Source organism: Oryctolagus cuniculus, chromosome 3 (genome assembly GCF_964237555.1).
Source record: "Oryctolagus cuniculus chromosome 3, mOryCun1.1, whole genome shotgun sequence".
Taxonomy (NCBI): domain Eukaryota; kingdom Metazoa; phylum Chordata; class Mammalia; order Lagomorpha; family Leporidae; genus Oryctolagus; species Oryctolagus cuniculus.
Window position 1 is genome coordinate 93,528,285 of NC_091434.1, and position 26,677 is coordinate 93,554,961.

Consider the following 26,677-nt stretch of genomic DNA (forward strand, 5'->3'; position numbering starts at 1 on the left):
CCCTCAATGATGAAACTGTCCAATAATGCATTTCCCAGAATGTAGCCCAGTTATTAAGCAACGTATGACTGTATACTCACAAGAAGCATTGAGATATGAAAAATCACCTTGAACAAGGAACTCAAAAATTAAGAACAGAAAACACAGAACAGACCCAGAAAGGAAAGTGAAGAATTTATTAAACTGAAGAACTAAATAAAATAAAAAGAAAAAAATCAGAGATGAAGACTAAAATTATTATAAGTCTGATTAAAAAATTATTAGAAGTCAAAAACAAAAACCTCCCTTATGTGTTGCATAAAGGTGGTCAAATAACCATAAAAAGGGGAAACAAGGTAAAGAGAGAATTACTAAGAAAGGTGGTCGAATGTAAAACAGACAAGGAAGGAATGACATCTGTGTAATCAGAAGAACAAAACAATGTAACAAAAGTAATATGTGAAACTATAGATAGATAGATTATAAAAAAAAAAAACTTCTGAGAATAAAGACACTATGAAACTGTATACCAAAAAGAGACCACCAGGGAAAAAGATGGAAGAATGTAAGCCTCAGATTGCATTTCCACACACACAGTCACCCTGACTTTATACAAGGCAAGCCAAAAAGCTTTGAGAAACTCGTTCCAGGCAAAATCAAAGTCAAAAACAGCTGCATTAAAATGGGTAAGAAAAATCACTTCTGTCATGATGGCAACTCCACCAAGTCCAGCATAGGTCAGCAATTGGGAAAGGAGGCCCCAACACTCAGCTTCTCCCATGGGAGGTAAAGAGAAAAGCAGAACATATAGCTCATGTTCTGGCTTTTCAAGGGTCCAAGGGACTGGGATACTTCAAATTCCTAGGGTCCACTGAAAACAAAAGAAAGCACCTTGTAGCACCAAAGAATCTGCACTACTACAGATAGAAGCTGGCACACCTCAGTGGAGTCAGGAGAAGTGCCAATTTGTGGCTTCTCACTTTGGAAGGAAATAAAGAACATTAACATGTATCCAACATTCTGCCACCTAAGACTTGAAGCACTGACTTAACCAATGTACTTGCATAGCTGGGGACAATGGAAAATAAAGAATTCAATAGCACCAAAGAATTGCAGGCAGACAGCACAACAAAGCAAGAGAATACAAATGTTTAAAAGAGTAGAATCAATATTTCTTTCTTTTTAAAAAAAACCTCTATTTATTTGAGAGGCAGAGTAACAGAGACAGACAGAGAGAGGTCTTCCATCCATTGGTTCACTCCACAAATGGCCACAACAGCCGGAACTGAGCCAATCCGAGCTGATCAGAAACCAGGGGCCAGGAGCTTCTTCTGGGTCTCCCACATTGGTGCAGGGGCCCAAACATTTGGGCCATCCTAAACTGCTTTCCCAGACAGATTAGCAGGATTTGGAAGTGGAGCACATGGCCAAGAAGCATAAAATAGAATGCTTCAACACCAGTAATCATCAGGGTAATGAAAATCAATCACAATGAGATATCACCTCCCATGTATTAAGATGGCCACTATCAAGCAAACAGAAGACTACACATGTTGGCAAAGATATGGAAAAAATCAAAGTTTTGTGTTTGGTTGGTAGGAAAATAATATGGTTCAGCTGCTATAGAAAACAGAATGACTGTTCCTCAAAAAATTTAAAAATGCAACTACCCTATGATACAGCAAACCTACTTCTGAATATATATCTAAAAGAATCCAACAAAACAAGACTTTGATTCACAACAACCAAGAGGTGGAAGGAACCTAAATGTTCATGGAATGGATCAATGAATGGATAAAGAAAATGTGGTATTCTTATTCAGTCTCAAAAAAAGGAAGGCAGTTCTGTCATATCTTGTAATATAGATGAGTCCTGAGGCTATCATGCTAAGTGAAATAAGCCAGCCACAAAAGACAGCTACTCTATGATACCATTATAAGGTATCTGAAGTAATCAAACTCATTAAAAAAGGGAATAGTGGCTGCAGGGACCAGGGATACAGGGATAACAGGGAGTTGTTGTTCAATGGGTACAGAATTTTAGTATTAAAAGATAGTTTTAGAAATCTGTTGTACTGTGTACATATAGTTTACACATCTGCCATGTACACACAAAGATGGTTAAGATGGCAAATTGTGGTTTTTATACACCATCCCCTACCCAGAGCAAAAGTTACCCATATCAACTCTAAGACATATTTGGATAAAATTATTTCAAAATTGGGGCCAATGCTGTGGTGCAGAGGGTTAACGCCCTGGCCTGAAGCACCAGCATCCCATATGTGTGCTGGTTCGCTTCCCAGCTGCTCCACTTCCTATCCAACTCTCTGCTGTGGCCTGGGAAAGCAGGAGAAGATGGCCCAGGTCCTTGGGCCCCTGCACCCGTGTGGGAGATCCGGAAGAAGCTGCTGGCTCCTGGCTTCGGATCAGCGCAGCTCCGGCCGTTGGGGCCAAATTGTGGAGTGAACCATCAGATGGAAGAACTCTCTCTCTCTCTCTCGGCCTCTCCTCTCTCTGTGTAACTCTTTCAAATAAATAAATCTAAAAACATTATTTCAAAATCAATGTAAAATCATCAAAGCCTCCAACTAAACAATAATCATGTTTTCCATTACAAATTAATGATAGTGACATATCATTTTATTTATTTTTTAAGATTTATTTTATGTATTTGAAAGACAAGAGTTACAGAGAGAGGTAGAGCCAGAGAGAGAAAGGTCTCCATCCACTGGTTCACTCCCCAATTGGCCTCAACGGCCAGAGCTGAACTGATCTGAAGCCAGGGGCCAGGAGCTTCTTCTGGGTCTCCCACAGGGGTGCAGGGGCCCAAGGACTTGGGCCACTTTCTACTGCTTTCCCAGGCCACAGCAGAGAGCTGGATCGGAAACGGAACAGCCAGGGCTCAAATTGGCACCCACATGGGATGCCAGTGGTGAAGGCCAGGGCTTTAACCTGCTGTGCCACTGCGCAGGTCCCAATATGTCATTATTTTTACAATAAATTACAGGCCAAAAGAATCACACTTCAAAAAAAAAACAAAAATAAAAAGTCGCAATATGGGGCCAGTGCTGTGACACAATGGGTTAAGCTGCTACCTGCAGTGCTAAAATCCCATATGGGTGCCAGTTTGTGTAGCTCCCTGCTAACACAGCTGGGAAAGCAGCAGAAGATGGTCCAAGTGCTTGGGAGCCTGCACCCACATGAGAGACCCAGATGAAGCTCTTGGCTTCTGCCTGGCCCAGTCCTGGTGGCTGCGGCCATTTAGGGGAGTGAATCAGAGGATAGAAGATCCCTCTGACTTCGCCTCTTCCTCTGTAACTCTGCCTTTCAAATAAATAAATATTAAAAAAAAAAAAAGCAGCATTTCCAGAAACCTCAGTGAAACAAAAGTATGAGCACTTCAGTTAAAGTGTCTATCTGGTATCAACAGTACAGAAAAAATTTATAATTCTGGAGGTAATTCTTGAGGGATCTAAGAACAGTGCTGTGCAACAGAAATGTAACACGTGCCAGATCTGAAACACACATTTTAGATGATCTAGTGTCAACATTTCAAAAATTAAAACATACCTATTTTAATTTAACTCAATGTACATATCCAAAACATATCATTTCAACATGTAATCAACCTAAAAACATACTGAGATATTTTATATTTTACTATGCCTAGTCTACAAAATACAGGGAGTGCTTTCCATGTACAGAACATACCCATTTATAATATTCATATTTCAATTGCTCAATAGCCAGAAGTGAGTGACTAAGTAGTTACATTAGTAGTCCATTTTGATCTTAACCCCAACAAAGAGATGATGAAAAACTTCAGCAGATTATATATATATATGTGTATATATATATATATATATATATCTCAAAGATAGGGAAAGGTCTGGAAAACTGACATACAAACATCTGCATACAACCAAATATCAGAGGAGCAAAAGGGGAAAAGAAAAACAGAATGAATAAATAGTCACATGAAAGCTATGTAAATAGCAGTTATTGTATAGAAAGTTAAAGTATGTGGCTAAAAACTAACAGGCCAGGAAATAAAAGATTAACAGAAAACTAAAGACTTAAGAAAAAAATTTTAAACACAAAGGTAACCACTACAGCAAAAATACAAACCTTCCCAAATAATACAACTGTACATTGTAACATGTAAAACATAGCAAATATAACATAATACACAAAGTCGTAAAATACAAAAAAGCTATGTTTGCACATTTTCAGTCCTATCAATAAATGTGAATGGACTTAACTCACCTACTGATCTCAATTTTGTCCTGTAACTAGCATATAGTTGATTATATGCTGTATACAACAGAAGTGATCCCCACTCCCACCAAAAGTGGTTCAGAAAGGCTAAAAATAAAGGGATAGGCAAAAGTTTATCAGGTAAATAGAGACAATAAGAAATACAAGCAGATTTTAATACCATACAATTAGAAATTCAATCCAAAAAGCATCAAAAATGACCCAAAAGACCACTTTTAATGCTAATATCCATGATTCACAACAAAGATTAAGCATTTAAGACTGTACATATACATCAAATAACACAGCAACCATTTTATGAAGCAAATCTTACAGGATATGCAAAGTCCAACAGATAAAAACACCCTAATAAAAGAAACTTTCATACATACTCTCAGCACAAAACAAATCAAGTATTCAAAAAAGCAAGGAGCTAAACAGCTTAGATAGATCTTAAAGCTACGCAAAGAGTTTTTACAAAGTTCACAGAAAATGTGAATCATCCTTTTAACTCATTTTCCACAAACTTTTTGAATTACCCTTGTAAATCGAATTTTATACCCAATGTCCCACTTTCCTAAGCACCCATGGAATAGTCATCAAAACTGTTAATATATTAGTTAAGAATTAGAATGAGTAAGGTATTAAGGAACGGAATAGAAAGGATAAGGAAGGAGTGAAAACTCTCTAAATTTAAGCTTTGGATAGTTCAAAGTTTTAGAACAACATTAATGTGTCACATGCTGAAAAAATTAATAATTAATATCAACAGGGATGTGAGAGAATCCAATATGGAAAATAAAGAGAAACCACAAATAAAACCCTGTATTATTCAAAATGAAAATTCATTCACAGCAACAATGAAGGAGATGGGAAAGAACTTAAGTTCTTTTGGAAAAAAATGCCTTAAGGTTCATCTATAAAACTCGGGTAATAATATAGTACCCATAGGAGTACTGCGATTACCATGTAAGTTAATTAATAAAGTATTCAGAATAGTCCAGGGCACACGCTAAAGGAGGTTTTTTACTAAGAAAGGTATAATAATCAAAATAGTGGGGTTTTAAGAAAAAGCAACATGACTGCAAAAGTATCAAAGTTTTGAGAATTAAAAAAAGCCTTCTTTAAACACTTACTTATAATTAAAAATTCCCAGAAAGCAACAAAGAACTTCCTCAACCCAATAAAGGGCAGGCAGCCATGGAAAACCTACAGCTAACATCATATTTAAAGGCCAAAGACAGAATGCTTTCATTCTAAAATCAAGAACAAGCCAAAGATGTCTATTTTCATCTTTATGAGTCAACATTTTACTTAAGATTCTAGCCAGTGTAGTTATGAAATAAAAAGAACTAAAGTCATACAGATTGGAAAGGAGTAGTGTTATCTATCTTCTGCAGATAACATGATCACGCAGCAGTAAATCCTAAGGAATCTCAACAAAGCTGCTAGAATTATAAAGTGAATGTAATAAGATTGCAGTTTAATATTCAAAACTCAATTGTATTTCTGTATTCTATCAACTGGAAAATGAAAATATGGCATATACAACAATCAAAAATCACTAAATACTTGGAAACAGGTTAAGGAAATGTATTAAGAAACTCCAAAGCATCGGCGCAGCGTGCCGGCTGTAGCGGCTGTTTGGGGGGGTGAACCAATGGAAAAGGAAGACCTTTCTCTCTGTCTCTAACTCTGCCTGTCAAAAAAAAAAAAAAAAAAAGAATCTCCAAAGCAACATCAAGGTAACATGCTCATGGACTGGAACATTGAAGACTGTCAAATTGTCCATTATCCTGAAAACTGATAGAGATTCAACACAATTCTAATCAAAACTTCAACAGTGGGGCAGACATGTGGCACAGCAGGTTAGGCTGTCACTTGGAACACCTAAATCCCATATCTGAGTGCCTGTTTGAATCTCAAACACTCCACTTCTGATTCTGCTAATGCGCCCTGGAGGACAGCAGATGATGGTTCAAGTCTTTGAGCCCCTGCCACCTATGTGCCAGGCTCCTGGCTTCAGCTTGGCCTTGCTACTGTTTTTTCCTGTTAATTTATTTATTTGAATAGCAAGGCAGGGACAGAGAAAGATTTTCCATCTGCTGCTTCACTCCCCAAATGGCAGCAACAGCTAAAGCTAAGCCAGGCTGAAGCCAGGAGTCTGGAACTGCATTCAGGTTTCCCACATGTGTGGCAGCCTCTCTGTAATTCTGCCTTTCAAATAAATAAATAAATCTTTTTTTAAAAATGCCATCCGGGGTGCTATTGAAGGACAAGTGAACACTCTTGTGGTGGCGACCCAGGGAGGCTTCATGGAGGAGGCAGGTCTTCCCTGACCTTGAGGGATGGCAGGATAGAAGTGGGGACCCAGGACCTCAAGAGACACAGCATTCCCAAGTTGGCTTTTCAACCTGGCTGTGGCAAGGTCTTTAGTCTGCCTTGAGAGCCTGCTTCCCACCATGGGTTACTGGTGTCCAGTTTGTCCATGCACAGGACTGAACCCAGGACTCAAGGCCAAACTACAGGCCCTGGAGCAGCTGGGATGCTGGCACTGGAGGCAGAGGATTAACCTACTGCGCCAGAGGCACTGGCCTCTCTAATTATGTCTAACTAGATTAGAAAAGTGTACCTGTCAGCCCTACCAGAATGGAAGGCGGGCTTCTGGGGCTCGTGGCTGTGAGGTGTTGGAGATGCTGGGGACGGGGTGCGTGGGCAGGTGCGAGGCAGAGGGCGAGAGGACACCAGGAGGGCCTCAGAGGAGGAACTTGTCTGTAATCAGAGTTTGTGTGGACTGAAGTCATGTGGTGGGACGCCAAAAAGTCTGTGGGAAAATGGACTTAAAATCTAAGTGTAAGAAGGTGGTGTTTTTGGTGCACTGCTCAAGATGCTATGTGGGGCTCCCCGCGCTGTGGCATAGGGAGTGAAGTCACCGCCTTCAGTGCCGGCATCCCTTATGGACACTGGTTTGAGTCCCAGCTACTCCACTTTGATCCAGCTCTCTGCTATGGCCTGGGAAAGCAAAAGACAATGGCCCAGGTCCTTGGGCCCCTGTGCCCGCATGGGAGACCTGGAAGAAGCTCCTGGCTCCTAGCTTCAGATAAGCTCAGCTTCAGGTATTGCAACCACTTAGGGAGTGAACCAGTGGATGGAAGATTTATTTTATTTATTTGAAAGGCAGAGTTAAAGAGAGAAAGACAAAGAGCCTGAAAGAGAGGTCTTCCATCCACTAGTTCACTCCTCAAATGGCTGCAATGACAAGGGCTGGGCCCGACCAAAGCCAAAAGCCAGGAGCTTCTTCCACAGTCTCCCACATGGGCGCAGGGGCCCAAGCACTTGGGTCATCTTCTGCTTACCCAGGCGCATTAACAGGGAGCAAGATCAGCTGGAACTGCCAGAGGTGTCACAGGCGGCTGAAAGCTGCTGTACTACCTGCTACACCACAACACTGGCCTCTGGGCTGTCTTCTACTGCCTTCCCAAGTGCATTAGCCAGGAGCTGGATTGACAGTGGAGCACCCAGGACTCCAGCAGGCACTCAGATATGGAATGCTTAGTCTGCTGCGTCACACCACCAGTGGCATGACACTCTGCCTTTCGAAATAAATAAAAATAGCCAGAAAAATCTTGGAAAATTTTGAAGAACTTACATTTTTAAGACTTCTATATAAAGCTAAAGTAATCAACATAGTGTGTTACTGGCATGAAGATAAATGTATAAGACAATGGAAGAGCAGTCCTTGGCCGGTGCCACGGCTCACTTGGCTAATCTCCCGCCTGCGGCGCGGGCACACCAGATTCTAGTCCCGGTCAGGGCGCCGGATTCTGTCCCGGTTGCCCCTCTTCCAGTCCAGCTCTCTGCTGTGGCCCGGGAGTGAAGTGGAGGATGGCCCAAGTGCTTGGACCCTGCACCCGCATGGGAGACCAGAAGGAAGTACCTGGCTCCTGGCTTCGGATTGGTGCAGCGCACCGGCTATGGCGGCCATTTGGGGGGTGAACCAACGGAAAAAAGGAAGACCTTTCTGTCTGTCTCTCTCTAACTCTGCCTGTCAAAAAAAAAATAAATAAATAAATAAATAAAGAGTCCAGAAATAGACACCTTCACACATAGGGACAATGAATTTTAGACAAAGGTGCCAATTAATGGAGGAAAGAATGATCTTTTCAACAAATAGTTCAGAAACAACTGAATACAAGTTTGTGGGAAATTGATGCTACACTCCTACCTCATGCTGTATAAGACACAAAAATTAAAATATATCAGACACCCAGAGGATCTTCAAAAAGTTTGCAGAAATGTGATTATGGAAATCATGTATGGATTTCATCATTTTTTGTACCAAAATAAACTTATCTTTTAATTTCATTTTCCCATGACCTTTCTTTTTTTTTTTTTTTAGGATTTATTTATTTATTTGAGAGGAAAAGTTACAGAGAGAGAGATGCCGACACTGCAGGCAGCAGCCCCACCTGGTACGCCACAGCGCTGACCCTTGAAATACTCTTGTATATGTATGCAGGGAAAAAAATCTTAGTGACCTTAAGTTTGGCAAAGATTCTTAGGACATAAAAAGCAGACTATAAATGAAAGAGTTGATAAACTGGACTTCATCAAAATTTAAGAGTTGTGCTTTTCAAAAAATCTATTCTAAGAAAATGAAAAACTGAACTTGAAAAAAATATTTACAATACATTATGTGAGAGGCCTTGTTTGCAAAAAAAAAAAAAAAAAAAACCATGAAATTTATTTATTTATTTGAAAGTCAGAACTAGAGAGAGACAGAGTTCTTCCATCCACTGATTCTTTCCCCAGATGGCTGCTACAGCTAGAGTATGGCCAAACCAAAGCCAGGAACAAGGAACCAAGAGCTTCTTCCAGGTCTCCCACGTGGGTTGCATAAGCCTGGGGCACTTGGGCCATCTCCCACTGTCTGTACCAGGCAATTAGCACGGAACTGGATGGAAAGAGGAGCAGCTGGGACACAAACTGTACCCATATGAGATGCCAGCATCACAGGTGGCAGCTTTACCCTCAACACCACAACATATATGAAATTCTTGTAATTCAAAATGAGAACAACCCAAATTTTTTAAAAATGAGCCAATGATATGAACAGAAACTTCACAAAAGATAGAGGAATGATCAGTAAGAACTTGAAAAGATGTTCAACATCTATTACATCAGGAAAAAGCAAAATAGAATCATAATAGGTTTTCACTATAAGCCCATTATAATCACTAAAATTTAAACTGACAATACCACCTGCTCTTGGGAGTGGCACATAATGTAAGTACTCTAGAAAGCTGTTGGGAAGTTTCTTTTTTTTTTTAATTCCTAAGCCCCTGTGGGCTTCTGTGTTCCAATATATATATATATATATATTTTTTTTTTTTTTTGACAGGCAGAGTGGACAGTGAGAGAGAGAGAAAGAGAGAGAAAGGTCTTCCTTTTGCCGTTGGTTCACCCTCCAATGGCCGCCGCGGCCGGCGTGCTGCGGCCAGCGCACCGCACTGATCCGATGGCAGGAGCCAGGTGCTTCTCCTGGTCTCCTATGGGGAGCAGAGCCCAAGGACTTGGGCCATCCTCCACTGCACTCCCAGGCCACAGCAGAGAGCTGGACTGGAAGAGGGGCAACTGGGACAGAATCCGGCGCCCCGACCGGGACTAGAACCCGGTGTGCCGGCGCCACAAGGCGGAGGATTAACCTAGTGAGCAGCAGCGCCGGCCGGGAAGTTGCTTAAAAACTAAATATATGCTTATCAAAAACTCTATGGGGCTGGCACTGTGGTGTAGTGGGTTAAGCCGCCGCCTGTAGTGCCAGCATCCCATATGAGCGCTGGTTCAAGTCCTGGCTATTCCACTTCCAATCCCGCTCTCTGCTATGGTTTGTGAAAGCAGTAGACAATGACCCCAAGTCCTTGGGCCCCTGCACCTGTGTGGGAGACCCAGAAGAAGCTCCAGGCTCCTGGCTTCAGACTGGCCCAGCTCTGGCATTTGGGGAGTGAACCAGCAGATGGAAGACGTCTCTTTCTCTCCCTGTTTCTGCCTCTCTGTAACTCTGCCTTTCAAATAAATAAATAAATCTTTTTTAAAAATTAACTTATATAAAAAAAAATTCTAGCAATCACTGCTAAGTATTTACCTCAGAGAAATAAAACCATGTCCACATACAACTTGCATTTTCAGTAGAATTCTACTCAGCCAAAAACATGAGGGGGATATGGGCAGAGCGTGGTGGGAGGACACCAAACTGCTGATGTATAAATCATGGACGAATCTCAAAAGAATGTTAAGCAACAACCAGACACATGCTCTTACATAATATACAGTTTAATTTATATGAAGATATAGAACAGAGAGCTAACCTATAGAGGGTGACACTGTGGTGGGATAAACCACTGCTTGCAACACCAGTATCTCATATCAGAACACCAGTTCCAGTCCAGGCTACTCTGCTTCAGATCCAGCTTCCTGCTAAAGTACCTGGGAAGGCAGTGAAGAGGATGGTCCAAGTACTTGAGTTCCTGTCACCCATGTAGGAAACCAGGATATAGTTCCTCTACCCTGGCTTTGGCCTGTCCCAGCCAAAGATGGCTGTTGCAAACATCTGGGGAGTGAACTAGTAGATGGAAATCTCTTGTCTCTGTCTCTCTCTGTTGCTCTGCCTTTCAAATAGATAGATAGATAGATAGATAGATAGATAGATAGATAGATAGATACATCTTTTAAAAAATTATCCTGGGGCTGGCATTGTAGCGTAGTGACCTGGTATCCTGTGTAGGTGCCAGTTTAGGTGCCGACTGCTCCACTTCCAATCCAGCTTCCTGCTGGTGCACCTAGGGAAGCAGCAGAGAATGGCCTGGTGCTCAGGCCCCTACAACCCACATGGAAGACTCAGAGGAAGCTCCTGGCTCCAGCCTGGCAAAGCCCCAACCACTGCAGTCATTATCCACTGAGGAAATGGTACAGCAGATGGAAGATCAATCTCCCTCTCTCTAACTCTTTCAAGTAAATAAAATCTTAAAAAATTAATCTATATTGATCAAAAATTAGATCCGTGAATGCCTGAAACGAAAGTCAGAGAATATGCTTGCAAAAGAGTTAAAGGAAATTTTTGTGAATGAAAATGTTTTGTGTAATGGTAAGCACTGTGGCATAATGGGTTAATAAGTCTTTCCACCTGTGGCACTGGCATCCCATATGGGCACTGATTCACATCCCATATGGGCACTGGTTCAAGTCTCAGCTGCTCCACTTCTAATCCAGCTCCCTGATAATGGCCTGGGAAAACAGCAGAAGATGGCCCAAGTGTTTGAACCACTGCACCCACATGGAAAACCTTGAAGAAGCTCTTTGCTCCTGGCTTCTGTCTGGCCCAGCCCTGGCCAATGCGGCCATTTGGAGAGTGAACCAGTAGATAGAAGACCTCTCTGTCTCTCCCTCTCTAACTCTGCTTGTCAAATGAATAAATGAATTAAAAAAAAAAAACAGCATAAGAAGAAAATATAGTTTGGAAAATAGAATTTTTTTTTATTAAAACACAGACCTGGAGCCGGCATAGTGGCGCAATAGGTGAAGCCACTGCCTGCAGTGCAGGCATCCCATATGGGTGATGGCTTGAGCCCGGGTTGCTCCACTTTCTATCCAGCTCTCTGCTATGGCCTGGGAAAGCAGAAGATGGCCCAAGTCCTTGGGCCCCTGCACTCACGTGGGAGACCCAGAAGATGATCTTGGCTCCTGGCTTCGGATCGGCCCAGCTCTGGCAGTTGCAGCCATTTGGGAAGTGAATCAGTGGATGGAAGACCTCTTTCTGTTTCTGTCTCTGTCTCTGCCTCTACTTCTCTGTAACTCTGCCTTTCCAATAAATAAATAAATTTTAAAAAAACCACAGACCTGTGTATCAAATAAATGCATTGTATTTTATGAAATTATACTTCAATAAAGTTTAAAGATTCAGAAAAACTGTGATATGAACAAAATAGAAACAAAAATGTTGGAAGGACAGTATACACAATGCTGATGGAACTGTGACAAGAGAAACAGGTACTTTCAAAATTGAATGACAAAGTGAAAACTGGTATATTCTGGAGGAGAATTTGGTAATATATGTTTCTAAGGCTTACTAAACTTTCTAACAGTTATAACTTGAAACAACCTATCTCTAATGCTGAAGCAACTGTATTTTAATATATACATATCAGGGCCAGCACTGCAGTATAGCGGGCAAAACCACTGCCTGCAGTGCCAGCATCCCATATGGGCGCCAGTTCAAGACTCAGCTGCTCCATTTTTGATCCAGCTCTCTGCTATGGCCTGGGAAAGCAGTACAAGATGGCCCAAGTCCTTGGGCCCCTGCATCTGTGTGGGAGACCAGGAAGAAGCTCCTGGTTCCTGGCTTTGGATCCGTGCAGCTCTGGCTGTTGCAGCCAATTGGGGAGTGAACCAGTGGATGGAAGACTTTCTCTCTCTCTCTCTCTCTCTCTCTCTCTCTCTCTCCTCTCTCCTCTCTCCTCTCTCCTCTCTGCCTCTCCTTCTCTCTTTGTGTAACTCTGACTTGTAAATAAATAAAATAAATCTTAAAAGAAATATATATATATATACACACATATCATGAATATAATAAACTATCATTTAACACATTTGGGAAGATAATGTAATGATGTTTGAAACCACTTATACACTAGGTAGAAAAGGCAGGAAATAAAATCAAATATCCAAAATAATCCCAAATATAGGAAAAGAAGTAGAATGACAGGTGATAACATATATAGACATAGAATTTTTAAAAAGGCAGAAAATGCTGGAAAGAAATGTACCAAAATACTAAGTTGAGAAATTCTAAGTAGTTTTTATTTTCTTGTCTTAAGCTTTTCAGTGTTTTCTGCAATTTACTACAAGGGCACATACCACAAAAAGCAAACAATACCAACCTTTAAAATCACTTACATTGATCTTGCAGTTCTTTCAGAATCAAAGAAGAGATGGAAGACAAAGAAGGCAGAGGAAACACTCCTGGGAAAGTCCTGATACTATTCTAACTAAACCTGCAGCTTTTCTAGCACAAACTTTCTATACCTCACTCTCAGCCCCTGTAGCATATTAAAATTAACTGGAAAGGTCAAACGGCAGCAGGAATCAATTATAAAGCTTCTGCAGATGACTTCCACTCCAAGAAATATGAAGTAAATACAATGTAGTATCATTCAACCATAAATCAGAATGAAGTATGGATACATGGTACAACATGGACGAACCTTGAAAACACTATGCTAAACTCAAAGAAGTCAGGCAAAAATTTCATATATTGAATTACATCTTTGTAGGAAATATCCACAAATCCATAGAAAGTACATTAGTGATTGCCAAGGACTGGTGGGTGGGGTGCATAGGGTGGGACGTGCATAAAGAGATGGGGTTTCATGGGCGGCCTAAAGAGATGGGGTTTCTTGGCCGGCCGGCTGGCCGCGTCTCAATAGGCTAATCCTCCGCCTGTCGCGCTGGCACCCTGAGTTCTAGTCTCAGTCAGGGTGCCGGATTCTATCCTAGTTGCTCCTCTTCCAGTCCAGCTCTCTGCTGTGGCCCGGGAGTGCAGTGGAGGATGGCCTAAGTCCTTGGGTGCTGCACCCGCATGGGATACCAGGAGAAGCACCTGGCTTCTGGCTTTGGATCAGTGCAGTGCGCTGGCCATTGGGGGGTGAACCAACGGCAAAGGAAGGCCTTTCTCTCTGTCTCTCTTTCTCAAGGTCCACTCTGCCTGTCCAAAAAAAAAAAAAAAAAAACAAAAAAAAAAAAAAAAAAAAACAGAGAGATGGGGTTTCTTTTTGGGATGATTGGACAAAATAGTGGTGATGGTTGGACAACACTGTGAATATACTAAAAACAAAGAAGTGAATACTTTAAAGGAGTGAATTTCATGTTATATAAATTTTAGCTCAATTTTAAAATTGCAAGAAAAAAAAAGATTAAAACCAAACCTACTGAAGCAACCAAAATAACCTGACAAAATAGATGAAACAATGGTTTTAAAGGACTACAAATAACAGGCAATGAAAAACAGTGTTCTTTTTTAAGAAAAGGAAAACAAATGAGGTAAGCCCTACAACTGCGCCACTTGACTGTCTTAAGAGTTTCTATACCATGTTGCAGGAGAGTATACTGGAGAAGACTTCATAAAACCCAGTAGACTTCATGAACTGACACAGAAATCAGAGAGTCCAAGAGGACCAAGGTAGCTAACATTTACAGGACAGAGTACCAAAAGAAAGAACTACTCAAGAAAGAACTCAAGACCTGCAGTATTCAGCAATGTACTGATCAGCACAGGTCTGTAAAGAACCAACCCAAAGCTGGAAAAAGAACCAACCATCCAGGAATGGTACATTAACCCTTTAGCCTACGCGCCAGCACCCCATATGGACATCAGTTTCTGTCCTGGCTGCTCCTCTTCTGATCCAGCTCTCTGCCAATGGCCTCGGAAGCAATGGAAGATGGCCCAAGTGCTTAGGCTCCTGCACCCACATGGAGACCTGGAAAAACTCCTGACTCCTGGCTTCGGATCGGCCCAGCTCAAGCCATCTGTCTCTTCTACTCTCTTTATGTAGTTCTGCCTCTCAAATAAATAATTAAAAATAAAAAAATAAAAGAACCAACCAAACATCCAAAAGGGTTAGAAGGCATCCAGGGCCAGGTAGTGCCTGTTGCCAGTAAGACTGGGTATGGGAGGGGTGCCCAAATTCAAAGAACACTAGACAGAGTATTAGGCATGGGGTGGGAGGGGAGGACTTGACACACTACTGGAAAATAATTAACCCATGAATGACCACTAACTCCCTAACAAAAAAAAGAACAAAACCATCAAACTACTTCCATGTAACTTAACTGCATCCCAAAACAAAGCTCAAGGACAATTATAGGAATACAAAAATAACCAGCAAGCAAGAAGGCAAAATTGAATATGTAAAAAGAATCATAAAAAGTAGTCATTATTTCAAAAGAAGGCAGAAAAAGAGGAAATAGGAACAAGAACAGAAGAAACACAGTAAGATGACAGAGTCAAACATAACCATATAAAAATATTAAATATAAATGCTCTAAACATCACAATTTAGAGGCAAGACTGTCATACTGGAAAAAAAATCTAAGACTCAATTATAAGCTGCCTATAAGAAATGTAACTAAATTTGAAGGCACAAATATTTATTTATTTATTTACTTATTCATGTGCATAATAGTACATAAATTTACTATAGATGTAGGTATACTATGCTAACACTAGTCAACAAACAGTGACAGTGACCACCATGTTAACATCAAACATAGCTTTCATGCCACAGAATATCATCAGGGATGTATCTTGGCTGACACCGCTAATCCTCCGCCTTGCGGTGCCGGCACACCAGGTTCTAGTCCCGGTCGGGGCGCCGGATTCTGTCCCGGTTGCCCCTCTTCCAGGCCAGCTCTCTGCTGTGGCCCGGGAGTGAAGTGGAGGATGGCCCAAGTCCTTGGGCCCTACACCCGCAAGGGAAACCAGGACCTGGCTCCTGGCTGCGGATCAGCGCGGTGTGCCGGCCACAGCATGCCAGCCGCAGTGGCCATTGAGGGGTGAACCAACAAAAAGGAAGACCTTTCTCTCTATCTCACTGTTCACTCTGCCTGTCAAAAAAAAAAAAAAAAAAAAAAGAAGAAGAAGTATATCTTGTAATGCTAGGGGCCAATTATCATAAAGATGTAACTCAACGCATTTATGCAACTAAAAACAGAGTTTCAAAATACACAAAGCAAAAATTTATGGCTTCAAGTAAATACAGACAAATCCACAGTAACAGTCCAATGCTTTAATATTAAGCTCTCAGAAACAAATATAATTGGGAGAGAGAAAATAAGCAAGAATACTGTAGACTTTAACAACACTACCAACTAACTTTACATTTCATAGACTGCTCCACATATCAAAAGCAATTACACCTTCTTTTCACATTTACAAAGAACACTCACCAAGACAGAATATATTGATTCATACTACATATTTAAACAATAATTTAAAAGGATTCAAGTAATACAAGGTATATTCTCAGACACAGTGGAATTAAATTATAAATTGGTAACACATCTTTGTGAAATCACTAAGTATTTAGAAACCAAGTAACATAGTTTTTTTTTTAATTTTTTTAATAACACATGGATCAAAAAAGAAACCAAAAGGAAAATCAGAAAGCATTTTTGAACTACATAAAAATGAAAACACAATAGTTTACAAAATGTCAATAAAGCAGCACTCAGAAGAACTTACAGCACTAAACACCTATATTAAAATAAAAGCCTGAAATCAATGTCCTTCATGTCTACCTCTAGAAAGCTGTAAAAAAGAAAATTAAACCAAAAGTAAGCAAATCAAGATCAAAGAGGAAATCAATGAATAAAAACAGAAATATCAATAGAGAAAAAATGAAATCAAAAGCAATTCTTTAAGAAAATCTCTGATAAGCTTCTAGCCAGATCGAGGAGGGGGAAAAAAGTGATAATAATTTGCAGTATTGGCAACAGGTGACATCATTTCAGAGACTGTTCCATACAACTCTAAGCCAATAAATTTGATACATTTAGCTAAAAAGGACAAACTCTTTGAAAGAAACAAACTACCAAAGCTCACTCAGGAAGAAATAGATAACCTGAATACCTCTGCAATTATTAAAGAAATCAGCTGTAGTTTACAAAAAAAAAAAAAAAAAAAAAAAACACACACCAACTCCAGGGACAGATGGCTTTGCCGGTGAATTTCACCAATGTTTGAGGAAGAAATATTTCCCAATTCATTCTATTAGACCAGGGTTACTCTGATCCTAAAATTGGAAAAGACATTGGGAAAGGAAAACAAATATCCCTCTGAATACAGATGAAATCACTCTACCCAAAAAGTTAGCAAACACAATCCAGCATTAAATTAAAACGGAGTTTATCCTAAGAATGCAGAAATGGCTTACATTCAGAGCAATAATTCACCATGCTAATACATTGTTATAAAGAAAAGCTGAAACAGACTCAGGAACAGCATCTGAAAAAAGCCAACATCCATACTAAGAATTCCCAGAAAACTAAAAGGGAATTTCTTCAATCTGCTAAAGGGCATCTACAAAAATAAAGCCACAACTAATATCACATTTAAGTGAAATACTAAGTATTTTTCTCCTAAAATTAGAAAGAAAACAAGAATATCAACTGTAACACTACAATACTATATATGAAAGTTCTAGTCAGTGTAATCAGCAGACAAAATGGAGAGAAGCAGAAAGGTAGGCAAAAACAACAGAGAAAACAGTGGGAGAACATTCAACTTGAGAGAGAAAGAAGTAAAAATCACCTTGTTTTTTTAACAGATCACATGATTTCCCCATATGGACACTGGTTCAAGTCCCAGCTGCTCCACTTCCTATCCAGCTCTCTGCTATTGTGGGAAAGCTGTGGAAAAGGTCCCAAGTCCCTGGGTCCCTGCCACCCACGTGGGAGACCTGGAAGAAGCTCCTGGCTCCTGGATTTGGCCTGGCTCAACCCAGGTCATTGCAGCCATTTGAGAAGTAAACCAGCAGATGGAAGTTTGCTCACTCTGTCTCTCCCTTCTCTGTGTAATTCTGCCTTCCAAATAAGTAAATAAATCTTTAAAAAAGAAAGAAAAAAGCCAGGATCATCGAGACAAATTTCTGAAACGTATTAGCATGGTAATTTCTTTTAATATGCACTGAATCACCTGTCAAACATCCAACTTAGAGTAGTCTGATTCACTGGCTCTGGGAGCCCTGACATCTCATAGCTACGAAGAGTTCTGAAATATACATGTGCATTTATCTGGGCAATAGCAAAATCAGGCTTCTTGACTCTTATCAACAGATTTTTTAATTATGTGACCAATACTTGTGGTAGCTAAAACATCAGAATCTTCCTTTTCATTTAGCACATATTTCACCTATATCAATCTTTTTACATTTTTCCTATTTAAGGATCTCTGAAATATTTTTTATAACCAACCTTGTCTTTTAGTCTTACTTACATAGTTGGCACTCAAAGAAAGTTTAGGGTTTATAAGAGTTAAAAGCAAAAGTAAACTACTTTAAAAACCCCAGACTGGGGCCAGCATTGCAGTGCAGCTGATTAAGCTAACGCCTTCATCACCAGAGTCTCATGAGTGAGTCCCTGCTGCTCCTGCTAATGCACCTAGGAAGGCAGTGGAAGATGATGGTTCAGGGCTTGGGCCCCTGCCACCCAACAGGGAGATGCAGATGGTGTTCCAGGTTCCTGGCTTCCACCTGGCCTAGCCCCAGTCATTACAGTCATTTGGGGAATGCACCACCAGGTTAAAGATTTTTCACTGTCTCTCTCCCTCGCTCTGTGTAATTCTGCCCTTTCAGCTAAAATTAAAATGTCTTTTAAATAAATAAATAACCCAGATAATCAGCATGTAGAATGAAAGTCCAACAGTAGCCCTCAAATTTTAGGGTACTTCAGTATCCCTTGAAAGCCTTGATTCAACACAGTGCTAAGCTAACTAATTCAGTAGTCTAAGATGAAATCAGACAATTTGTTTTCTTTTCTCTGCTACTGTTTCAGCTTAAAATTAAAACCAGACCATGTGTATTTCTAACAAGTTCCCATGGGATAATGATGCTGTGGATTTGAGACTATATACTTTGAGAACAGTTTAAAACACAATTTAAGGTAGCACTATTCAAACTGTGGTCTTTTATTTTCCCTTTTATTTAGTATTCCTAGTAATGTATTTTCATTATACTTGACAAAAGTATTGGTACTCAGTAAATTACATTTTTTTATTTTTATTTATTTTATTACTCAAAAGAGAAACTGATTTTCCAAAAACTGACTCCCTCTCCAAATGCTGTCAACAGCCAAGGCTGCACTAGGTCAAAGCTAGGAGCTGGAACTCAATCCAGGACTCCTGCATGGGTGACAGGGACCCAAGCACTTAAGCCATCATCTGCTGCCTCCCAGACTGCACACTAGCAGGAAGCTGGAATCAGGAGCAGACAGGACTTGAACCAGGTACTCCAATATGGGACTATGGGCATCCCAAGTGGTATCTTAACCATTACACCAAGTAATGCCTCTAAAATTTTTTTTTAAGATTGGTCTTCCGCGGAGGTCAGAGCTGTGGTGCAGCAGGTTAAAGCCCTGGCTTGCAGTGCCAGCAACCCATTTGAGCAGTGGTTTGAGTTCTAGCTGCTCCACTTCTGATCCAACTCCCTGCTAACGTACCTGGGAAATCTGCAGAAGATGGCCCAAGTCTTTGGGCCCCAGTACCCATGTGGGAGACCTGGAAGAAGCTCCTGGCTCCTGGCAATGGATCAGCTCAGTTCTGGCCATTGGAGCCATTTAGGGAGTGAACTAGCAGATAGAAGACTTTCTCTGTGTCTCCACCTCTCTTTGTAACTTCCAAATAAATAAAAATAAATCTTAAAAAAAAAAAAAAAGATTGGTCTTTCACCACAATTTCAGAACACACCAACCTGAAGAACATGCAACTATATATTTCTTAAATATTTTAAGTACATAACTGTCTTTGTAAATGTTATATAATTTCATTAACTTTGCATCCCCAAAAACACATTTAAGCTTTTAGTTAAAATCAAGTAAACACATTTTAAAGTTTGTTGTTTTTTTTTTTTTTTTTTCGGTAAAATCATCTTTAAAGACATTTATCAACCAAATAGTTAAGTGCCCATTTGCAATAAATTCCTTTTAGAATTTAATAGCAGGGTGAAGAGTTGATTCTCGTAAAGGAACAGCTATGTTAAACTGTAAATGACTAAAAAGAACTGAATCACCTATGGGTTCAGTATCTTAACTACCTGGGAGGAGTCTGAAGAAAAGGTGGGAGTGGGAGGCTTAAATGGACTGAGTAACTGATATCTTAAACAGAAATATAAAAGTGAAAGCAGTCTTATCGTGTAGAAATATTTTATCGTAAGCATTTTAACTACAGGAAGTTTGACTTACAAATCAATTTTTGGAATGAACTCAATTATAAGTTGTAAAACCCTTACTCCACAATGTTTACTCTTTTGTCCACATATTTAATTGCTGAGTTTTGAGAACTTGTTTTGAATTGAGAATTTCCTAATGCTGACTTCAAGATTTTCAAACACCTAGACTAATTCAGAAAAGTGACACCAAGAACATCAATGTAGTTTACTCTTAAATATTCACTCAACAATGAAAATTAGAGAACATTCAAAACAGACTAACATTTATCAGTATTATATTTCAGACTCAGAAAACAAAACAATCCTACAACTCCCAATCCCTATTTGAGAATTTTACAGAATCATATCAAAGAATTCAGGAGTCTACAGCCAGAAAAAACGCTGACAACTCCATCTCTCAGCTAGAGCTTCTCAAATTCAAATGTGCATGTGAATAACTGGGATTTTTTTTGTTTAATATTTATTTATTTGAAAGGCAGAGTTATAGAGAGAGCATCAGGGGGACAACTCTTCCATCTGCTAGTTAAACTCCCTAAATGGCCACATCAGCTGGGGTTGGGAGACCAGAAGACCAAGGACTTGGGACATCTGCTGCTTCCTGCTGGATCAGAAGCTGAGCAACAGGGGTTCAAACCAGCACCAATATGGGATGCTCATATTACAGATGGTAGCTTTACACACTGTGCCACAACACCAGCCACCTGGGATCTTTTTTTAAAATGCATGTTTCCATTTCACTTATCTAGAAGACACTTAAGGCTCAGCATTTTAATAAACTCTCAGCAGATGTCAAATAACACACAAAACCTTTTGAGTAGCAAGGCCCTAAACCATGTACATGAGTCAATAAAAGGTTATCTTTATGGAGAGCCACTCTAGAATGTATTTTGACAGTTTCTGAAAAAGTTAAACCTGGCTAATATAACTACCATACAATCAAGCCACTTCACCTTCAGGTGGAATTTATCTAACCAAAATAAATGAATGTAGATGTCCACATACAGATGTTCATTGTAGCTTCATTTTTAACTGTTAAAAAATCAGAAGAGGAAATGGTCAAACTGTGAAATAGCCATAAAATGGAAGACTACTAAACAATAAAAAGAAATCATTATTGATACATGGTGCAATATGTATGGATTTCAAAAAAACAATTAAATATTGAGTGAAACAGGCCAGAACAAAGTATATACTGCATGATCCAATTTGTACAAATTTCTAAAACATGCACACTACTCATCTACAATGGCAGAAGGCAGATCAGTACTTGCCTGAAGATCGTGGAGGTGAGGGATGGGATCCATTCATTATCCTAACTAAGGTAATGGTTTCACAGGAATGCACATATGTCAACTGTTCATTTTAATTAATGTACACTTTAAATATCTACAGTCTGTGGTCAATTACACTAGCTCTAGGATGTATTTTTTAAAAAATATATTTTCTATAAATGGATGAATGAATAAACAGGTTTGGGTATATATACATAATGATTATTTAGCCCATAAAAGAATGAAATTCTGTCATTTGCAGCAACATGGATGGAACTGGAGGACACTGTGTTAAGTGAAATAAATCAAGGCACAGAAAGACAAATACTGAATGTCCTTACTTACATGTGGAATCTAAAAAAGTTGATGTTACAGAAGTAGAAAACAGAGCCTAGAAGGGGCGTGGGGGAGGGAACCTGGAGAGAGGATGGTTAATGGGTACAGCTGAATAGAGGAATAACTTCTAATGATATGAATGACAACAATTAATTAAAAATTTCAAAATTATGATGGTGGCATCTCATCCCAGTGAGAAAAGATGAGTTTCAGACCAAAAAATGGTATTTTTACAACTGATACCTATTTGAGTGAAAAATCTGGATATACAGAGCAGCGTACACTAAAACTAATCATAAAAACTGTAGGAAAAAAACCTGAGGTACCTAGTGACTTGAGAAAGGGGGGAGTCACCTTAACTTTGATTCACAAACCAGCAACACTTTTAAAGGCTGAAACTGTCAATATGAAACTCACTATATTATGCAATGAAAATATGCACTAGACCACCCCCAGTCACAGCAGTAACAAATTAGAATCGATGCTGAGCCCACAGGAATTTCTTTAATGATCATATCAATGCTTTAAATTCCCTTGCTCTATGCAACCACTATTCTTTCCTCCCAAGCTCCCTTTAATCAATGATCCACATGCAAACTGCCATTTTCTTATAGCACCCATGTCACAGTCTACACTGACTAGGACTAATCCAATAATTGACAAGAGATTCTCTCCACAGATTTTTTTCACTGAGGGGAACTGATTAAAAATCTCCCTCCCTCACACACATACATGTACAGACACCTACTCCTCATGTAAACCTATAGAGAAAAGCATGGCCATAAACATCTCTAAGTGGTGTCTGTGTCTTCTTCACACTTTTCCTGCATAGTCTGAATTTTCTACAAATGAGCACACAGGATACTGTTATAAGGATACAGGTTGTGTATCACTAATCTGAAATTGCAAAATCCAAAAACACTTCTAATCCCAAGCATTATGGGTAAGAGATAACTCAACCTGGGAACCAGCGCTGTCGTATAGCAGGTGAAGCCACCACCTGCAGCACTGGCATCCCATATGGGCACCAATTCAAGTCCTGGCTACTCCACTTTTGATCCAGCTCCCTAATACACCTGAGAAAGCAACGGAGGATGGCTCAAGTACTTGTGTCCCTGCACCAATGTGGGAGACCCAGAAAAAGCTCTTGGCTCCTTCTTTCAGATCAGCCCAGCTCCAGCCATTGCAGCCATTTGGGAAGCGAATAAGAGGATGGAAGATTCTGTCTCTCCATTCACCCCGTCTCTCTCTCTCTCTGTAAGTCTACCTTTCAAATAAATAAATACATCTTTAAAAAACTGTATTATTAAAAAAAAAAGAGAGAGAGAGAGAGAGATCCTCAACCAGTATTTCCAAAACCAGAATAAAACAAACTGGATTTTAGGGGGATTCATTTTTTTGATTTTCAGAAAAATTATCTCAAAATATGGTCAGGTGGCTGAACACATTTCCAGTGATAATTGTGTGTTGCTTTACCACCCTACAGAACAAACACCTTCCTATGCTGCTTTAATGTCCTAACAGTAATAAAGGGAACCACAAATCAGCCAACTGCTTTAAAAAAAAAAAACAAAAAAACTTATTTATTTGAAAAACAGAGCAACATAGAAAGAGATGGCGGGGGGGGGGGGGGGGAGACAGATACACACACACACACACACACACACAAAATGTGGATCCACTGGTCCACTCCCCAAATGGCAGCAACTGCCAGGTCTGGACCAGGCCAAAGATAGGAGCCAAGAACTCCATTCTGACTTCCCAAATGGGCAGCAGTGGCCCAAGTACTTAGACTATCCTCTACTGCATTCCCAGGTGTATCAGTATGGAGTTGAGCAGTGGCACTCAAACTAGAACTTCCAAATGGGAGGCCACCATCATAAGCAGTACTTAACCTACTGCACCACAACACCAGCCTAAGTCAGACAACTTTTAATTATGCCATCATTTTGAAACACAGTCCCACATGGCAGACCAGATGAAGTACCCAACTCCTTGCTTTGGCCTGGCCCAGCCGCAGCCACTGTAGCCATTTGGGGAGTGAATCAGTGGATGGAAAAATAAAAATAAATAAAATTAATCATCAGTAAGGAAAACTGCTCTCCACATCAGTGTAAATTCAGTCTAAAGCTATAAATACCTCCCAAGCCTGCTCAGAAAATTCAGGACTCTGTGATTCATATGCAATGAAGATGAACAATTAAAAAGGGTAATCTGCATTATCAACTAAAATATGATTCCTAACCCCCTCTGTCATTTACTCCCCAGTTAAGAGTCCCCACAGTTAATTACTCTAAGCCTGATGATTTTCTGGAAGGAAAGGGGAAATAGACATAAAAACTATGGTTACAAACAAACAAACAACAACAACAACAACAAAAAACTCCAAAGAATTTCACAGACCCAATTAAGTCTATCTACATACTAGAGACCTCAGTTAAGAAACCCTGACATAAAGAGGACTTAAAAGAAATTCTTTTTCACAAGATATCCAAATTGTTTTTACTGTCATTAAGTGTGCTGAAAATATACAGCTAGAAATCACATTTCCAGTGTACTTGTAACTAGCTTTGTCTCTAGTCTTCTGCCATCACCACCACACTCCACAATCCAATCAATACAAGTATGATGACGTACCTTGAAAACTCTAGCTCGGCCGGCGCCGCGGCTCACTAGGCTAATCCTCCGCCTAGCGGCGCCGGCACACCAGGTTCTAGTCCCGGTCGGGGCGCCGGATTCTGTCCCGGTTGCCCCTCTTCCAGGCCAGCCCTCTGCTGTGGCCAGGGAGTGCAGTGGAGGATGGCCCAGGTACTTGGGCCCTGCACCCCATGGGAGACCAGGAAAAGCACCTGGCTCCTAGCTCCTGCCATCGGATCAGCGCGGTGCGCCGGCCGCAGCGCGCTGGCGGCGGCGGCCATTGGAGGGTGAACCAACGGCAAAGGAAGACCTTTCTCTCTGTCTCTCTCTCTCACTGTCCACTCTGCCTGTCAAAAAAAAAAAAAAAAAAAGAAAAAAAAAAAAGAAAACTCTAGCTCTCCAGCAAGATTAAACCCTGTATACTCCAAAATGAATGGGGAAAAGAATACACACACACCATATATAGTTTAATATAACGTGGCACTTATTATGTGGTTGAACTAATTAATTAGAGTAGTGTTTTTCAAACTGTGGGTTGGAACACTAGTAAAAGATAAAATCAATTTCATACATCATGACCAAAATTAATTATTTTAAAGATTTATTTATTGGGGCTGGCGCTGTGGCGCAGTGGGTTAACACGCTAGCCTGAAGCTCCAGCATCCCATAGGGGCGCCAGTTCACGTCCTGGCTGCTCCACTTCCGATCCAGCTCTCTGCTATGGCCTGGGAAAGCAGGAGAAGATGGCCCGAGTCCTTGGGCCCCGGTACTGGTATGGAAAGACTCAGAGGAGGCTCATGGCTCCTGGCTTTGGGTCGGCGCAGCTCCGGCCATTGCGGCCAACTGGAGAGTGAACCAGCGGATGGAAGACCTCTCTCTCTCTCTCTCTCTCTCTCTCTCTCTCTGTGTAACTCTGACTCTCAAATAAATAAATAAATCTTAGAGAAGTCTTCCATCCGCTGGTTCACTTCCCAATTGGCTGCAACAGCCAGAGCTGCGCTGATCCAAAGCCAGGAGCCAGGAGCCTCCTCTGGGTCTTCCCACACGGGTACAAGGGCCCAAGGACTCTGGCCATCTTCCACTGCTTTCCCAGGCCACAGCAGAGAGCTGGATCGAAGTGGAGCAGCTGGGACTTGAACTGGTGCCCATTTGGGTTGCCAGCACTGCAGGTGGCAGCTTTACCTGCTACACCACAGCGCCAGCTCCCAACCAAAATTATTTTTAACAAAACAGAACTAAAATGGGATAAAACAAGTACAGTTGATATTCATTATCTACAAAATCACCTATTTGCTAAATTTTTATTTATGACACCAGAATTAATACTAGCAGCATCTTTGTGGTCACTCAAACATTCACAGTAGAAAAAAAAATAGAACAAAATCACCAAACACATATGTTCCCAGCAAAAGTAAAATTAAGGTGACATTCTGACTTCTTGTTTCAGCTGTTATGCTGTAAATAAGTGGCCTCTTCACATTTTATCTAGTGCCATGTTTTCCTATTTTTATGTCTTTTGTGTTGTGATTTCACTGTTGATAGGGGCCTCCAAGGGTAGTTAAGTGCAGTCAAGTGTTCCAAAGCACAAAGACAAAGTGATTCTCGTCTTACAGAGAAAACATTACATAAGCTTCATTCAGATGTGAGTTTCAGTGCTGCTGGCTGTGAGTTCAATGTCCATGAATCAACAATATGTTATTTTTAAGTAGAAACACACATAAAACAAAGACATGTATTAATCAGTTAAAAAAGCTGTTGGGGACCAGAGGCTCATAGGAACCTAACTTTGTATTTCCCCTAGGAACAATAGCTTAGTACTCAGTAATCCTGTGCCCATGGTGATTTAATAGACGGTAACTACCTCAAATAGTGAAAAGTCACGTATCAGTGCATGTATATGTGTGTCTGTCAATGTGCACTTCATTGTGGTTATACATATACACATAAATCACAGTCAAAAAAAAGTCTGAAAGCCAATGAATTAAGAGAACAAGGAAAGAAACACCAAAAGGACTGGTAAAATGGTAAGGCAGAAGACACAAATTATGGGCACATATGCCATTCTTTTTCTACCTAGATTAATCAATCCTACTGAATTACAATCACCCATAAATTGTGATTGGTTGGTATATCAAGATAAAACCCACCTGTGTATTTTATAAACTATTCCAGATATTCTGATGTGTGGCCATGGTAAAAGTCACTACTC

The 26,677-nt window shown here is 40.4% G+C and overlaps 1 protein-coding gene across 5 annotated transcripts in view; it reads right to left on the reverse strand.

Annotated features, from left to right (window-relative positions):
• The window catches only part of EPC2 (enhancer of polycomb homolog 2), a 137,211-nt gene that overhangs the window by 88,731 nt on the left and 21,803 nt on the right, over positions 1-26,677 (reverse strand). Inside the window, exon 2 of one of the 5 annotated variants that reach the window (XM_051848702.2) lies at positions 4,245-4,343. The exons of the other annotated variants lie outside the window; for them this stretch is intronic. The gene's annotated coding sequence lies outside the window, so the exon portion shown is untranslated. The remainder of the gene's footprint in view (positions 1-4,244; positions 4,344-26,677) is intronic. 5 annotated transcript variants of the gene reach the window in all.